The sequence below is a fragment of the Camelus dromedarius genome, chromosome 3 (genome assembly GCF_036321535.1).
Source record: "Camelus dromedarius isolate mCamDro1 chromosome 3, mCamDro1.pat, whole genome shotgun sequence".
NCBI classification, from domain to species: Eukaryota; Metazoa; Chordata; class Mammalia; order Artiodactyla; family Camelidae; genus Camelus; species Camelus dromedarius.
The window spans coordinates 34,350,518-34,369,853 of NC_087438.1; the positions used below are offsets into that span (position 1 = coordinate 34,350,518).

Sequence of the window (19,336 nt, forward strand, 5' to 3'; positions counted from 1 at the left end):
TTAGAACCCTCCAGCCCTAAATTTCAGTAAGTTCCACTAGAGGGCAGTTTTCCAGGTTCCTGCAAGGTTAAATTTATTCTGCCAGAACTATTTCCAATTGGCTAGTTTTCCTTTTTTTCCTTTTTAAAACTACCATTAGTTGAGGGAAAGGGCCAGCAGCAGGGAAGGGGTCATAATTCCAAAGGAAGCGTTTTTAGCCCTAACAGTCATTAATACAAGTACCATGCTCCAAATTTGAAAAGTCTGGTTATTTTCCAAAAAACTCTTAAAGATCAAGTATATGACATCCATATTACATTCTTCTCTGAAGAAGAATGCCCTTTGTTTCTAAAGTCACTGCTTCATAAAACCAATCATGAATCACTTCATTATTGTCCCAGGCCAGCATAGTTAATTAATACAAAGGAAAGCTGCTGGTTGTCATTTTAAAATAATTTCTCAGTAGAGTTCATTCCAAATAGTCTAAGACTTACCCTTTGCTTTTTAGAAAGCTGTAAAGGTTAATTAATAAAACATACTCCTAGAACATTTTGAAAGTGATTTTTCACAAATTCAGAGAGTTAGGGTTCTGGTTGAGGGAGCCGATTCCCCCTGCCCCCAACTCTCTGGAACAACTCTGTTGCCCCTTTTTACAGACTTCAAGGAGTCTGAGCATGTGTAAGTCTTAAAAGATGCTAAGATTCTCCAACAGTGTTTTCATTTGAGAAGGGAAACCCTGTGTAGGTTCTACTTGTCAACAGAAAATCAAGGTATCTTTAACATCTCTTTGAATTGAATCAGGGTTCATTCATTCATTCAACAACTATTTTTATTTATCAATTTTATTTTGGGTTATAACATCTTTTTTACACATTGTAACTACCTTAAAACACAGGCCTTACAAACATGAGCTAATAAGCAAAAAGTGCCAGAATGGCGTGAACGAATCAACAATGCATTAATCAAACAAAATTGAACTCATCTTCATCTTCAGTTTGTTGAGAAAGAGGTTAGGAATGTGATCAAACCAATTCTGAGAGTAAATGTTCACAGGTTAAAAAATATATATATTTTTTAATGTTTTGTCCTCCTGGAAGTAAAATGAAATTCTGCATAACATGACTTTGGTTAGACATTGAAAGTTTACTAAACCACAACCCAAAACTTCTTGTCTCCAAGCCACTTACTTTAGGGGAAAACCATTCATCTACACTTGGAGATGTTATAAAAATGGACTGGGACAGGGATTCTAGCATATTTGAAAGGAATTATAAAGTATTATATAATTATTCCTCCCAATTCTCAGGGCCTAGCTCAAACTTCATCTCATTGTTGAAATATTATACAAATTTCACTAAACTCCTACAAATAACTTTTACCTTTGGGGGCTCTAAAGCACTTACCACATGCTGCCTTACATCACAGTCCAGGTGTGCAGCTGTGCATTCATTTACCTCTTATGGGGTACCTAATATGTTATAAACACTTCGGTGCAGTCGTTGAGAGAGGGAGCCCTGGACCAGATTTTCAGAGCTAACTCCCATTTCTGTGTGACCCTAGCCTGTTTTCACATCTTTAAAAATAAATGATAACAGTCCTACCACAGGGAATTATTGTGATGAGTAAGAATGCTACTTTATACTGTCACAGCCAAGAGGAGCCTAAGGAAATATAACAACTAATGGTAATGTGGTATCCTGGATGGATTCTAGAACAAAAAAAAGAAAAGAAATTAGGTAGAAACTAAGGAAATTCAAACGAAGTATGGACTTTTTGTTAATAATAATGTATAATGTAGATTCATTAATTATGACAAATATATAATAATAATGTAAAATTAATAATAGTAGAAATAGAGTGCAGGATACATGGAACTTCCTATACTATCTTCACAACTTTTCTGTTAATCCAAGTCTATCCTAAAATCAACAGTTTATTTAAAAGGTAAAAACTAGAAATAGAAAAAATTTAAATGTTACTATAGGTAAAGCATTGGGAATAATATATAGACTTACTATTGTTAAAATGCTATACTATCCAAAGTAATCTACAGAGTCAATGCAATCCCTATTAAAACCCAATGGCATTTTTCACAGAAAGAGAAAAAAAATTCTACAATTCATACAGAAACACAAAAGACCACAAAGAGCCAAATCAATTTTGAGAAAGAACAACAAAGCTAGAAGTACCACATTTCCTTAATTCAAAATATATTGTAAAACATAGTAATGGTACTGGCATAAAGACAAACGTATACATCAACGGAACAGAATAGAGTCCAGAAATAAATCCACATATATATGGTCAATTGATATTCAGCAAGGATGTCAAAAACATACAATGGCAAAAGAACAGTCTCTTCAACAAATGGTGTTGGGAAAACTCAATATCCATATGCAAAACAATGAAATTGGATGCTTATCTTACACCATAAGCAAAAAAATCAACTCAAAATACATCAAAGACTTAAACACAAGACCTGAAACTATAAAAATCCCAGAAGAAAAATAGGGAAAAAGCTTCATGACATTGGTCTTGACAATGATTTGACACCAAATCATTGCTGTGCTGACAAAAGCACAGACAACAAAAATAAATAAACAAGTGGGACTATTATCAAACTAAAAAGTTCTACACAGTAAAGGAAACAGAGTGAAAAGGTAACTTATGGGTTAGGAAAAAATATTTGCAAACTATCCATCTGACAAGGAGTTAATATCAAACATATATAAGAAACTTCTACAACTCAAAAATAACTAATAGTGCAATTATAAATAGACTAAAAGCTTGCAGAGATATTTATCCAAAGTAGACATATAGATAGTAGACATGCAGATGCTTAATGTCACCAATTATCTGGGAATTGTAAATCAAAACCATAATAAGATATCACTCCACACCTGTCAGGAAGGCTAATAAATAAATACATAAATAAATCAAAACAAGTGTTAGAGGGTGTGGAGAAATTGAAGCCCCTGGCACTATTGGTGATAATGTAAAATAGTGCAGCTACTATGGAAAACAGTATAGAAATTCCTCAAAAAATTAAAAATAGAACTACCATAGGATCCAACAGTCTCATTACTGGGTATTTACCCAAAAGAACTGAAATCAGGATCTCAAAGAGATATTAGCACTCTTCTGCTCACTGCAGCACTACTCACAATAGCCAAGATGTGGAAATAATCTAAATGTCCATGGGATAGATGAATGGATAAGGAAACTGTGGTATATACATACAATGGAATACTATTTGGCCTTAATAAAAGGAAATTCTGCAATATGCAACAATATGAACCAACTTTGAGGACATTATGTGAAGTGTAATAAACCAATCACAGAGGACAAATACTACATGATTCCACTTTTATGAGGTATCTAAATTAGTCAAATTCATAGAACCAAAGAGCAGGATTGTCAGAAGTGCAGGGAGGGGAAAATAGGGAATTAACTAATCAATGGGCATAAAGTTTCAGTCAAGCAAGATAAGTAAGATCTAGAGATCTGCTGTACAACACTGTACCCATAGTCAACAGTTATATACTAACACACTTTAAAATTAGTTAAAAGGGTAAATCTCATGTTAAGTGTTCTTTCCAGAAAAAAAAATTTTTTTTAACTTGTGAAACAAAACAAAACAATATCTGGCCAATAATAGGTCCTCAATAAAAGACAAATAGCAAGTGTTTGTACAAGTAGCAATAAGAGCAGTAAGAAGCCAGCAAAATCTTTTCATTAAAATAGTGAATTTCTTTTTCTTTTTGCTTTTTGGTTGTTTTTTGTTTGTTTATTTGTTATCTTTTTTTTTTTTTTTTTACTGCTTTGGAGGTTTTCTTTTTTATATAATATTTAGCAAAAGGCTGTAACTTTAAACAAAACTATTATCTAATTTTTAGCACTATATAGGAAAGGTTTTAGTGTGCTGAAGACTGTATACTTTGTGCCTTTTGGTCATAATCATATGTTGTGTGATTAGCTAAAGAGACATGTATGAAATGTTAACAGCACCTGCTTGAGAAGCTATGAACTTACTCTATAGGCTTTCCATCTGAATTGTTGGAGTTTTTTGTTTTTATTGAATGATTCAGTTTACACGAAAAGTCCGGAACAGGCAAATGGAGACAGAAAGTAGATTAGTGGTTGTCAAGGGCTAGAGAGCCAGAGGAAAAGGAAGTGACTACTAAAAGCCACGGGGCTTCCTTTTAAGATGATGGAAATGTTCTGGAATTAGATAGGGGTGATGGTTACACACTATTGTGAATACACTAAAACCCACTGAACTATGCACTTTAAATGGTGAATTTCATGTTATATGAATTTTATCTCAATTTAAAAATTGCAACAACAACAAAAAAAAAACCACATAAAGCACTTAGAACAGGGCCCGGCCTTGAGTAAGTACTCAGTGAATGTTAGGTATAATTGATACTAATACCCCCTGCACAGTTATCATTTTCTTCATTGCAATAAAGTGATTCCATTTTTTAATGTTTGACAACTGACAGCTTTTCAGCCTGGCCCTGTCTCTTCCCCACCTACCCACATCTGGGAAGCTGATAAGAAAGCCTGGGTGTTCCCTTCTTTGGTGCCAGTGAGGGATTCAAACTAAGTGAGGCCCTGGCCCCCTTAACCACAACAAAAACCCAGGCCAAGCTCCTTCCCTTGCTCTCTCAAGGCATTTCAAACCTGCTCTCCCCAGAGACCTCAGTTATGCAAGCAATAAACATTTCATATCCTCTTGATGTCTGACATCATCAGTCTCAACAATCAAGCCAAATTTGGGGGTGGGGGGGTGTCCATCCTTTCTCTGCAGGGTTTATACAACAATCATCATCATCCTTATCCATCAGCCACACTGGGGCCTGCACTCCCACATGACAGCACTAGGTGCCACTGAAGAAGAGAACCCTCTTTACACCGGGCACAAGCTCTCCAGTTGGCCACAGTCCCCACCACTCCCAATTACCTACTCCCAGAGTCCAGCACTCATTTATTCTACCTGCCCTGCCCCTGTAGGGGGTAGGTTTGCAGTCCCGAGTCTAAGAGAAGGTTGCCTAGAGGCAGGTCTGCAGCTGGGATATGGATTTCATTCCCATTCGGAGAAAGGGATCCCCCTCCCCTCACCGTGGCACTGAGATGACTGGGCCCATCCCAGCACCTGCCCTCCATGGACAGTGTACCTTAATAGAGAATGCCTTGATCATCCCTGGTCCGGAGGGATCCATAGTTTGCAGTGCTGCCCACTCCTGTCTGTCAGCACCGTTTCCCCGGGCAAGGCCTCAAGCAAGGCGGTCACTCGGTTTCACTTCAGTGTTTGAGGGCTTCACTTGGTCGCGTGCAGGCCGCTTTAGAGGGCTGGGGTCTACACCAGGACCTTTGGGTCTCTCGAAGGGACTCAAGGTATCTTCAGACCCAGGACTCTCACCGTCTGAGAAGAGGGCTGATGGAGAGGTGACAGAGCTGGCCCACTGCACTTTCTTAAAAGAGATTTCCAGAAGCGGCATTCAGCTCCCTCCTCGAGCCTCAGAAGGCTGCTTCAAGCACTCTGACGAAGGTCTGGGACCTGACGCTCCTCTGGGAGCAAAGGTTCACCGCGGTAGGGGCAGAATTCGAACAGTGCTCCGATACTTCTGCCACAATCTGGACAGAAGGTGATTATGCTTTATGGGGCCACAGCCCGAGCCTCAGATTCACCGGGCTGGAAACTCCACCTCAGCGTCCTTCCCGACTTGCGCCGCAGAAACGGCCGCTGGGAGCAGGCGTCGCTGCGCGCGCACCCTCTGCCCAGAGGCGGGACTGCAGCTGCGCAAGCCGGAACTCTTGTTTCAATTCCTGAATATTTCTGGATGTATTTCATAGTAACAGTTACAGATCTAGTCATGTTTTATGGCCTTTAATGTCTCACATTGTTCACAAGATCAAATCTAAATGTCTTAATATGCCATTAACCTGTACAATTTAATCTTTCCGGACTCACCAGCTACAGTACCCGCCTCAGAAGCCTGTGCTTTTCAAAAATTGGCACTATTTCTTCTGCTTCTGCCTAGACTACCCGTCTATTCATTCTTCTCGTAATAAAATAATTCTCTTTTGAGGTCTCTTCCATATGTTATGACCACTTCTTTGACTTCTTTGGAAAATTTAATTACTTATGGAGGAATAAATAGTGCCAATTTATGAAAAGCACAGGCTTTATAGCATTTTACCTATAAAGATTATAAAAACTATTATCTTCTGGGGATCACTAAGTATGCTTTATTCATCTTTATTTTTTGAGTTGAATTTGTCATTTCAAATTATCCTGTCTTGGAAACATAATGACTGTGAACAGCTAAACTAACAGATTCACACAAAATATTTTCTTATCTTGAATTCCTTTGGAAATTATGTATACTATGTGTACCACATGGCCATTAACTTGATTTTAGGTTACTTTGCGATTAGTCCATTGCTGTTCAAGTCTTCACTCTCTGCCTTAATTAGACAATCTTTTAAGAAATGAGATCAGATCTACCTTTTTTGTTGTTGTTGTTCCCTCATAGGTCAAGAGCATAAGTAGCTGTGTATAATAAAGTGAATAGCCACAAGTTTATAAACCTGAGCAAGCTTCATTCTGTATTCAAATAGTTGAAATTTTAATGTTTATTCTCTTCAATTTTATCTCTGAGGAATGCTGAACCTGAATACTCAAGAGTTCTCTCATCTAAGAGTCTGCTTGAATTTATATTTTATCCTTAGGTACCTAAACAACCATTAAAAAATGCTGCTTCACTTTATAGAAGGCTAGTATTCTCCTCAAAGATAGCCAAAGTTGACAATACGCATTTTTTCTTTGCAAAATTAATATATTTTTACAAGACTTCAAATACCCAAAAGTAGAAAGGTAAATCCCTCTTTAATCCCCCAATATTGCAATTTATTTCATAATGTGTAAGACATCTCATTTCTAAATACACTAAATGTTTCATATATTAAATACATATTTCTCTAATTTTTATACCCATAAATCATTTCGTATCAACCATTCTACTTAATAAGTAACAGAAATCTTCCTATGTCTACATTTCATCTCTTTTGTTTTTATTTTGACCAAGGCATATAAACCTATTTGGAAAAGAGCAGTTTTAATAAGAAACAGAATACAGAATGCAGTAATAAAAACAAGTGTCCAAATGTCACATCTGTCTACAGACAGGCTTTTTTCCTCAATGAAGCAAGAGGTTCAAGTTCTGTGGTATCAGGGATAATCCTCAAAAAGCACAGAACTTAGTTCTTGAATTTAAACTTTACCCTGATCTGCTTCATTTCCACGTCTTTGATACTATCAGTTCAATGTATATTGTTAGCCTAACTCAGACCCTTATACCAAAATCTTAACAAGTAGGTATCTTGACAAGAAAGTTTTCCTAAACTTCTAAAATAATGATGAAGCCAGCATGTTAGATTGGTGGCAGACTTTACTAAAGCTATGAAATCTGCTCTTCACCACCAGTTGAATTTGGGTACATCTATTTGTGCAGTGTGCTAGACAAAACCGTGATTCTAAAAGCCAGAATCAGACTATGCCCAGCATTCTCTTAAAAATCAAGCCAGCACAGAAGGCAGGATCATGCAACATTGGTGCAATCATTCAAGAACTTCTATATATTCATTGACTGTACTTCTAAACCCAAAGCATAAGAAAATACATGTGATTCCATGGAATTCTGTCCCAGATGATACAAAATCATACCAAGGCAAAAATATGATCCAAAGACTGAGGTGGTATTCTCATCCTCACAGAGGAGATTTCCAGAAATCCAATGAGGAGAACTAATTGCAAATGCCCCTTCCTAGGAAACTTGTTCAGAAATGCATGGGCAGCCTTAAAAAAATAGAACACTTGTTCAAAAAAGCTGCCTTCTGGTGGACATCACCTCAAAAGGACCGAGACATGGCATCAAGCAGTCAACCAAAGTAAACCTCTGCACTGTAAGGATTTCTCCTAAGGAAGAATGACAGTAACTTGGACTCCCATCTGCTCCCTCCCGCAGTTTCCACAGCATCACCCATGCGCCATAATTAACATCAGTGGAAACGCAAGAGTGCCGAAAACAAAGATCCAAGGTATAGTCACTCCATCAGCATCTAAGCTCTGCTCATTGAATCTCTGCCCCAGACATATGCACTAAACCACAGCAGCTGCACCCACCGTAAGCCAAAGGGGCTTGATTAGAAGCAGGGTCAACAAAAGAAAACTGGGAAGAATGTGTAGAAGCTCAACAGCTAGCCACGCGGCATATTCTCTGGCTCTGGGAAACCACAGCAGTCAACAAATCAGTGCTGCATAGTTCAAACCTGGAGGAGCTTTTTGTTAACTGAGATTTCATGCAGCCCCAGAGGTGAAGAGGGAAAGTTACCAATGGTGACAGACAGACAGCCTGTCTACATGCGTACTTAGACGCCATTGAACTATGCGTCATTAATCGGGCAGCTTTTGAGCCCCGCTCTCACACATGAATCGTAATGCCATCAGCGGCAGCGTCTCCTAATACCAAGTACAAAAATAAATACTTAACATGAAGTATAGACACAGGTCAAGACAGGCCTCTCTTGAGTCTTGAATCCTCATCACAGACGGAAGATGATGGATGGTGATGGTGCTTTGGTTAATGGACGTATCACTGCGTTTCCCATCATTTTTCCAGTACATGGTTCTGAGCCCCCTGATGATATTCAGCCTTTACAATGTAATTCTTCCTGAAATCCCCATTCCACTTTCTCGTTGCCTCAGCTAACCAGCGGTTTCACTGAGCTGGCTGTGCTCTCCTTTCCTTTCTGTCCGTGTAGCATGTGAGCTTTCATTGTTCAGCTCCCTGAGCATTTGTCCTTTCCCCGCACCCTCCCCCACCATTTGACCCAGACTGTTCTAGCCTGTCCAGGTGAAAACAACACTGTGACACTCAGAACAAACTTCTCCTGTCAGATGCACACAGGGGCCCTCTGTTGCACAGTCTGCACTTGTCCCTCATGCAGTAGAGATTCAACGCACAGATACGAGATCCAGAGTGCAGAGCAGAGGGGAGACTGACTTCTGCCCTTCATTTGGGCCAAAGAATCCTTATCTCCTTATTTCCAGCTTCCTCTCAAGTTGCAGCTAGACCTGGGGAGATGTAAATATGTAAGTAAAACCCAAGACCATATTCACAGGTTATCCTTTTCAAAATGCCAGCACTTCTCAGTTGCCTTATCACAGGCTGAGTCAACTCCTTATTCATAAAGGGCCAATAGCAAGAAAAGGCAGCTCAGTGTGCTGGGAGGACCGCAGAAGTTACCGCCATATACTGATCTTTTTGTTCTGACACATTGGTGTGTGGGACTGGGCTGTGGGCAAAGTTTCTATGTCTCTCTTTCTTGCAGCCCCAGGCTGTCCTTAATCCATAGCTCTGCTGAAGAAATCCTTTCTAGGGCAGACATAACATAGGAAATTTCAACAATTGTTGTTAGTGTTTAATATTTATTGAACACCCACGATTGGACTACTGATGTATGGCTTGTATCTTATTAAAAGTTTCTAGGGGGGACAAAAACACTTTGGCTGAAAGCTAAAAGCTGTCTAGCTATTGTGAGGCCAACAAGAACACACATTCCTCAAATATCTCTAATTGCTTCACATAACACAATACAATTTTCTACTTCTTTCATTAACATTTTAATGAATATAATATAGTCTATGAGCAAGCTTTATGGTACTTCTTTAAACATTCAATTAAGGCCACTAGTAGCCTGAGCTGAGAAAAAAGACATCATATTAAAACAGTTTTAAAGACTTCTTTTTTCAGAAAAAAAAAATGTGTAACTATAATTAGAAATAAGACTTATTTTCAACCTGCATGGTGTTAGTCCTTGGCTTGGTTATCTGCCTTTCTTTTCCTCAGAACCCCAGGTTGGAGCCTCTGATGAGCTCCATCAATAGAGGACAAGTCCATCCCCTTTCCTGAGACAGTCCTACCAGAAAAATGAGGTACAGAGTAGCCATAACCCTACCATTCTTAAAGAGCTTGGCAGCAGGTCAGTTTCCCCTGACGCACGAGCCTTCCATCTTGTGTCTTCTTCACTGGCAGTGAGATCTGGAACCCTGCTTGAAACTCAGTCTGCAGGCTGAGAACCCTGAATCCCGTCTACTTCCTATGAGCCTTCCTTCCTAGAGCTAGACTCTGTGTGTTGGCAAGAATCCTGAAAAGTGGGAATTATTTGCAGCATCCCTACGTCTTTGTTGGTGAGATTCTACACGCCCAAAAGGACTAGTATTGGTGATCTTCTGAGTCATTGTTTTTATACATAGAAAAAAATCTGGATGAATATACACCAAAGCATTAATAATCATTATCTCTGGGTGGTAAGAAAACACATGATTTCAACTTTCTCCTTTACTATATTTTCCAAATGTTCTTTTTAACTTTTGTACTCAGGGAAAAAAAAAAGTTCTGTTTTCCTAAGTTACCAAGACATACCACTATCCCTTCACCTGTGTTTCTGCTTCAGTAAATTCTATATTCTCTTTTCCAAATCCAGCCCTGATAAAAGAGAGCTTTCTCTCCACAAAGAAGGCCAAAAATCTAAAGAACAAATTCTAAGAGAAAACATTTTAAAAATAGGTTTTAAGATCTTCTGTATCATAAAAAAGCAAGGTTTTGAAACCATATCCTTTATAACATAGAAAAAGAAAAGTAAATGATTTAATTAATGATATAAAAAAATCAAGATTTTGATGGCGCTATGAAAATTATAAAGTAAAAAACTGAAGTTAAAAATTAGAAAATAAAAAATTACATTAGTTTAACGTATTGTTAAAACTACACTGGAAAATGTGAATCCAAGCCACAAAAAGGGGAAGGCAGGACACAAGGAATTAAGCCCTGGACATAAAATCAAATGACCTCCAACTTTAGAAGTGTCCCTCACTCTCCCCCTCCCCCACCCCCCACCAGTGCTTTAGTAGCAAGACTTGAATCTTTCTGTGTTGATGGGGCGTTGACTTCTTGTAATCTCACAGTTTTTCACTCTACCTGAGAAATGTGTTTTCTTCCTCAATGAATTGTTTATATTGTGTTGCAGTCTCTATAAGCTACTTTCCTCAAATGCATCCACCAAAACTAAAGTTCACTGTTGTGCATTTGAATTTTTTTCCTCTGAAATGTACAGGCTGCTGTCATTTGCTTCCTCATTACAAAATCTCTTTATATGACTTTAGTTTCAAAAAGAATCTATTACTTTTGGGAAAAAAAAAAAACTTAAGATACCACACCTATTAATATGGCTATAAAAAAAAAAAAAGCAGTTACTAGCAAGGGCTGGCAAGAATGTGGAGAAATTAGAACACTCGTACTTTGTTGGTGGAATTAAATATAATATGAACAGTTTCCAAAATACTGTTGGAAAACAATTTGGTAGCAAATCAAAAAGTTTAAATGGAGTTATCTATGATCCAGTAATTCCACTTCTAGGTTTACATGTATAGTATTCCTAGATATACAAGACAGATGAAAATATAGGTTGTAAAAAACTTGTATGAGTATATTCATAGCAGTATTATCCAGAACAGCTAAAGAGTGAGCACAACCCAAATATTAGTGAGGATATATAAATATTGACATAAATGTCAATTCCCCATCAATTATTCATTTAATGGTTTTGCTACCAATTGTTACTCAATTGTACTCAATTAATTCTGTTCACACAATAAACATTGTATAATGTATGAATGAACACCCGAAGTAGCTGAAGATGGATTTCTCATCTTCTACTCTCTCCATCCCCACTTCAGGAGCTGGATCCTGGATAGCAATGCCTTCTGGGACTGGGATAGATTTACACAACATAAAGATTCCCACACAGTTGTGTATCTTAAGAGAGTGCTTGGGCCCCTTTCATCCTATCCTCATGTAAGTTTTATATATTGAGTTGCTGCTACCCTTTAAAGCTAGCGCTTAGAAAGTGCAAAGGGGCACATGTATTTTCTTGGTATTGATTTATGAAATAACCACCCATTTGTGTTCATTTGTTTAGTTAGTTCATTCAAAGTGCTTTGTATTCTTGGTTGTAATTGGTCATATCTAGGTAGATCTGCCTATTTTCAGGGTCAGAAAGAAAGACTGTCTTGTGTTACCCACAACAGATTTGTTCACAAAGATGACCTTAGCAATTCAGGGCATTCAAAATTTCTTGAATCCCACAAGTCCCAAACAGAAACCTGCCCCTCCACCAGTGTTGTTTATCTCAGGAAATGACATCACCATCCACATCCTTATTCATACCAGAAACCCGAGAGTCATCCCTGTGTCCTTCTCCTCCCTCATCTCCCTCATTCCATCAATCAACAGAACGTATCAATTCTACCTCTTAACCATGTCTTAAATCTATCCTCCTCTTCAACCCTGATAGAGTTCTGCTACAGGGATGGCATCCCAAAAGGTAGCCTTTCACCAGTGCTAGTGCCTTCAAAGTCTGTCTCCACAGTTCAGACACAGAGAACATTTCCCGGTCAAATATTCCCATGGATTTCCTCTGGGCAACCAGTGAACCCAGGATTTTTATAAGCACACATGTAACCTGCACCATCAACTTCTTCCATCTCCTCAATTTCCACTTTTCATCTCTAAGTATGTGCTTTGGTCATTACTAAACATCTTTTGGTTCCTCAAACGATTTTTCTCTTGCCTCCTGGGCTTCAAAAATACTCTTCCACCATCTCCTCCATGCACTACCTTCTGCTGGATAACCCCTCCTCAAACACAAGGAAGGTCTCAGCTAAATGTCACTTCATTAGGAAGACCTTCCCTGGCCATCCTCATCACAATTTATTATTTGCACTTATTTAATATCTGCCGTCCCTGTTATCTCAAAAGTGCTAAGCAGGCTGCAACTAGATTCGCCTTGTTTTCTTCTCTATCTGTACCACAGAGTCTGGAAACTATCACAGACGTTTAATAAATATTTGTTGAAATTATGTGGAAAATTAAGCCACAGAAAGACTGTAAGCTATTTGCTTTAGCAAATTTTGTGTGCCTCAACTGCAGATTTTATGCATACAGTAGAAAAACATCATTTGTAAAAGTATGTTAAGTTGTTTAGAATATAGTATTCCTTATAGAGCTGTTTCTTTTGCTCATTACTTTTTGGAATGCTAAAGTACAATCCCTTCCTAAATGCTGGGCTATAAAGTTTTCCTGGCTCAGCTTTCTTTGGTTTTGTGGAGAGATCTAGGAAATGGTGATAATATCATCTATCTGGAAAGTAGTTAAGAAAATAGAGATGATATATTTCCTGTTCCTGGCATGAAATAGGTACTCAATACATGGTAGCTATTATTAAAAGACAAAATAATAGATAGATGCATATCGGGGTGTGTGTATGTGTGTGTATTTTAAACCCTCTCAAGACAGTTGTTCTAATGGTTAACACTGGTTAATTATGTAAGACACATTAATATATGGAATTATTCTAGGGAGGACACACTAACTATGGTTTGAATGATTCTTGAAAAACAGATAGGCTGATTGGGGTGCACAGGCAGAATAATCAGACCATCTAGCAGTTGGATCTTTCAAAATCAGGGGTCTTGATCTGGGGTCCATGGAACCCTGCAAGGATTCATGCATAGATTTCAAAATACTTACAACCTTCCTAAAAATGAATGCAAAATTTTGTGCAGGTGTATATGTGTTGGTTTATGTGCACTATACCAAGGAAATGGTTCATATCTTTCAATAGTTTCTCAGATAGACAGTGAATAAGAAAAAGTTAGGAATCACTGCCTAAAAGTTTCTTCAGGAAATCTGGTGCTCTGGCAAAATGAAAATGTTGACATTGTGATGGTTGTGTCATCTGGCTGGCCAAAGCAATGTTTTCTATTAAAGCAAAGATTAGACGTCTTGAGGCCAAAATGATCTCAACTAAATAGTTCTTCCACACTATGTTTCCATCTGCCCAGCATGTGAGCCATTAACACATGGTTCATGTTGATGATTTTCATATCCTTGTTTGCAAGGAAATCACACTGAGACTAGTTTAGAAGAATCATTTAACTAATGTATTGGAAAATCAAATAAATGAGCCTCCTATATACACAAAAAATTTATATTGTTAAAGAATGACTATTTATGGGAGATTAAGCATACATTGACCAAAACTGCCTTTAAGTCATTCATCTACTAGTCTTCAAAATATACATACTCCTATTCCAGTCCAAAAAAATACCAAGGTTCACCATGTGTTGAAATAATTTATTTCAACACTTAATGCATCATCTGTTCTTTATTTCCACATGTTGTGTCATCACCATTTGACCTCAACCCATTGTTAAATATTTAATAGTACTGTTGGATAAACAATATAAAGTATAGTTTACTTTTGAATGTAGCATTTACATGAAAAAAATAAGCCAATATATGCTGCAAAAGGTACAATTTTGGGTTATAGTACTAATCCTTCTGGTGGACGGAAAATGAGATATAAGAGGAAAAGAAACCACAGGGAGGATGAATGAATCAGGGAGAGCAATGACAAATGAAAAGATGACATAACTCTTCAATAAAGAATACAGACAAAAAGTAACTGCCACATAATGTTGGCACAACAGGAACTGCATGTTTCCACCTCTCAAAACTTAAGCATGATGATGGATTATTTTGAGTAGGAATATATTCACATGAAAATTCTGAAAGAATATTCAACAAAACACTAACCAATAAAGGGTCATTTGTAACACTCACTGGGAATCTTATGATGACAGAAATTATTCATTTAAAGGAGTGACTATGGTCTAAGAGAAACACCAAAAGAATGCATGCAAGAGATCTTGATGAGTTAGCACATCACTCCTGGAAAATGTGCTCAATATATTTTTTTTGACTGACCATAGATAATCAGCCTTAGAAAATCTGAAGACATGTATAAACCTGAACCAGGAAATCTTTATAACCTATTGAGTTCCTTTGTGATAAAGAGCTGAAAACTTCATTTATTACCCTGCTTCAGCATGTTTTTCAAAAACAGTCAAAATATAAAATGGATCTACAGACCATAGTTGAGAGAAATTAAAGAAAACCTAAGTAAATGGAAAAATATACCATGTTCATGGTTTTGAAAACTCAATATCTTTAAAAGGTCAATTCTCCCCAGACTGATCTATCCCAATCACAATCCCATCAAGCTTTTTTCTTTTCTTTTCTTTTCTTTGCTTTTTTTTTTTTTTTTTGGTAGAATCCAACTAGTGGATTCTAAAATTTATATGAAAATGCAACTAGAATACCCAAAGCAATCTTGAAAAAGAACAAAGTTGGAGGAACTACACTACCTGACTTCCTTACTTACTACAAAGTCACAGTGGTCAAGATGATGTGAGACTGGCATAGGATCAACAAATAGATCAATGGAACAAAATAGAGAACCCAGTAATAGATCCATTCATACTTATGAGGTGCAAAGGCAAATGCAATATAGATTTGGAATGACTTCCCCTTTGAGGAAAGATGACTAACTAAAAATCTATAGAAAGATGCAATAGGATGCATAAAGCCATGTCTGTCTTGTGAACTTTGGACCTATCATAAATATAATATTTCACTTTTGGGGTAAATTAGACATCAGAAATGAAATAGGATTCATGTCAAATAAAAAAAAAATACAAATGACACCATGGATGATTAAACAGCAATTCTGTCAACTACTGACTGCAATATTGAATGGACAAACATTTAGAAAAGAACTAATTATTAAATGTGCAAACCACTGCTACTGTATGGGAAGCTAAAATGAGGTAACAGAAACCATAATATACAAAAGTAACATATCAGCTCACCTTCAACCAATGAATAATCCAGAAAGGTGGAACTGACTTTGACTGACACATTGTTTCAGTCACAAAGTAGGGAAACAGAACAGCAAATACTGATTTGCTCTCCTCACCCTTTCCATACAGTAGGAAATATAAACAGAATCAGGGTTAAAAGTGCTAAAGATCATACACTGATATTTTCATTCATATAAATATATGAATCATTTGTGCCGTCACAGTTGAACTAAAATACAGTAAACTATTAGAAGTTTCTACTAATCCAATATAACATTCCTATCCTGAGACATAATTTGAATTCCTTACTATGGTTTATTTTAATGACTTAGTTATATTAAACTTGAATATGCTTATACGGCTGGTTTAAGTGACTATGTGCCACATAGCATAGATGACTTCTGGAAACCCAAAATATTTCTGAAATTGAAGGGCAAAATAAAGCAATAGAAACGTTAGAAACCAGTAGTATCAAAAAGAAAGGGCTGTCCATGATTGGCTGACTCTACATAACATAAAAGCAACACTGAAAATAGAAACGTTCAGGTAATCAGTTGATTGTTTTCTCAGTAGTATGTTTAAAAACCATATATTCTAATGACTTTTTAAAAACTTAATCAACTGGTGGTTTGGACCTCTTGGATAAACATTGCTTTTATGTACTCACATTTCTTAACTTAGTTCTGCAACAATTCAGCCAATACAGAACTACTACCCCTGACCCCAAATCCTCATCCTAGTCTATGAAGTTGCACAACACCTAGGACTATGACGCATTAAGTAACTGTTCTGTACCTAGAAGAACAAAATCTGATTTTAAAATCACTTCAGCCTGTTTCTCAAGTGCTTAAATTTTGTTAATCAAGGTTGATTATCTGCATTTGAAATTTTAATATTCATTTTGGAAAATCCCTTACTTCAAAAAAGTTTGATGGTTAATTTTAAAGCAAAAAATAAAAGCTACTTAGTTCATTATTTCCAAAAATTCCATATATAACCTCACCCTACCCCCTCCATATTTTCTTTTTAGGGACTAAAATTTAACCAGGTCAGTTCTGCCTCAAACAACAATTTGATAACGGTTTCAACTAGCTATCTTGGGAGTTAGATTGAATTATTTGCTAAGCTCTATATATTTTAAATTTATAAACTTTAGAAGGAAGATAGTTTTTGAAGCTGACAAGAAAACAATCAGAGAACAGCAGTCTTTTTGTGTGCTGCCCAGAGAGTCAGCTACAAAGTGGTCCTATTGTGTTTCTCATGATTTACATTTACTTTTCTGGCAGAGCAGAAAGGGAAAAAAATAAGAAGTCAAACTTGGAGGCATACAAAAAAAAATGAAAGAAGGCATTTTTATTTTAAAATGTCCCCTTGACATTTAGACATCTACAAACCCAATATTTAACATTTACAGGAGATAAAACAGTAAAAGAAACAGCAGCTGTTTTTCTGTGATGTCACTGAACAGGTGTGATACCATTTCATACCCAGAAATTGGATGGATCTCTTGCTGATGTTCACAGGAAGCCCATATGAAACCAATATTGACCTGTATCTCATTTCCTCAGACTGGCCAGAAAATAACCCAAGGCCAACAAGAATCCTGATGACTGATCTGTGCCGATTCGGGAGCAGACATTCTCCCAAACAGATCAATACTATCCAAGGTGCAGCTGAAAACAGGATGAGCTTGTATCACTAAACAAACACCAAACTGCTTATTCACAAAGGCAAGAGCAACACAGCACTTATGTTTTCCACCGTGTGTTTGCCTGTGACCTCAACCCTGACCCTCAGGGCCACCCTCTCGGGGGCAAGAAGTAATCCTGTATTGGGTCTGCCTCTGGTCCTGGAGCATTCCCGTGAGCGGCGGCAATTTTTACAATGAGAGCTACTGTGTCTGCTTTGGCTTAGCCTAGACAATCACATGATGCCAAACCCACTAGTCAATGCAGTCAATTTAGTTAAATGACTGGTCTGAGTACTTGGCATTATGTAGACAAAGAATAAAACAGAAACAGAATTTTTACTTTTTACCCATCATACTGGAATTGTGTGGACATACCTTGGATTAAATTAATTTAGAAATTTTTTATGATACCAGTTGTTTCTATGTACACAAACTAAAATAACTTGCTGAATAAACCAAATACATTTGCTTAAGTATCCAGATTAAATATTCTTTTGATTAATCCCTCAAAACTGCATGTATTCTAATTTTCATTTAGCCAATTAGATCCTCCCCCAAAAAAGTCATATTGTGTATGAATTTTTATATCAATATACTCTATGTGCACATGTAAATGAACAAGGGTTAAATCTATTGAGAACATGGAAGTGACACCACTATTTTTATTGCTATAAGGTTATAAAATACAAGGAAATTATGGTCTTTAAAACAATCGTCCCAAAAGTACTGAGAAAATAAACTATGCATTACAATATGACCCCGTATTCTTCTAGGCAAGATGACTTCATATACCACCAATCATGAGTAAAATTTAAATGTTTTGCATGGTCCTAAGGTGAAAAATTTAACTACAATTAGATTTTTTCAGGTTCAAGAGGCTACAGAAGATTCAAGACCAATAAATGTATTTTTTAAAGGAGGCAAATACAAAATCATATGATTACATTTGAGTCTTAAAATGTTTTAATGGCTATTGGTAGCACAACCATAAGATCCCACCATCTACCTAAGATTTTTATGTATTTAGAATATTTATTTTCCAACCCTAGATACACGATTTGATAAACCTTAATATAACATAATCTGTGTCTCTTGCTGCTGTAAAGACAAATCTATACCCCCCCCCCCACCGAAAAAGTCAAGTAACAATAATGGTTAGCTTCCCCCTTTCCTTCAAATAACTTTTCCCTGGAAAAAAAAGACTTGAAGGGGAGAAAGCAAACTTCCCCTCCAGCACATTACTGTATAAGCACTATGTCCATCTGCCTGAATAAAGAAGGAATAAATTCAACTTTGGAACTCAGCCATTGAGTGTCGGCTCCTGCAGAGGGGACAGTTTGCTATTAATTGTTAATGTCGTCTGCCATTAGAGGGCACTAAACAACTCTACATTAATGCTGCATTGGAGGGAAGAGAGAAAGGAAGACGGGAAAAAAAGAGGGGAGGGTAAAGGGTGGGGAAGAATGAGCAGAGTCGGGGAAGAAGGGAAAGAAAAAAGAGAAGGGGTGGGCAAACGGGAGGGAAAAGAGAGAAGAGGGAAGAGAGAGAATAAATCTGGAAAGATTAAAAAGGATGTGGAGCCCCCAGAGCCGTCTGAAGTGAGCAAAACGCCAGCGCCCCCACCCACCCGCCCCTACCGCCCGCGCCCCTCCCCTCCAGTACTCAGGACGGTAATTATAAAGCGAAAAGCAGCGGCGAGGTCACCCGTTTTTACCAGCCTGCTGCACCGAATGCGCGCGGTGCAGGTGCGGCGGCCGCGGGGCTTTGTGATTCATGCCCACTTTCAAAGGGGGGCTTGGGCCCGTCTGAGAGGCACCCAAACAACTGTCTTCTAA

The 19,336-nt window shown here is 37.5% G+C and overlaps 1 pseudogene; it reads right to left on the reverse strand.

The window, feature by feature from the left end:
* Window positions 1-5,160: 5,160 nt before the first annotated feature.
* Window positions 5,161-5,860, reverse strand: LOC135319245 (serine/threonine-protein kinase VRK3-like; annotated as a pseudogene).
* Window positions 5,861-19,336: the final 13,476 nt, after the last annotated feature.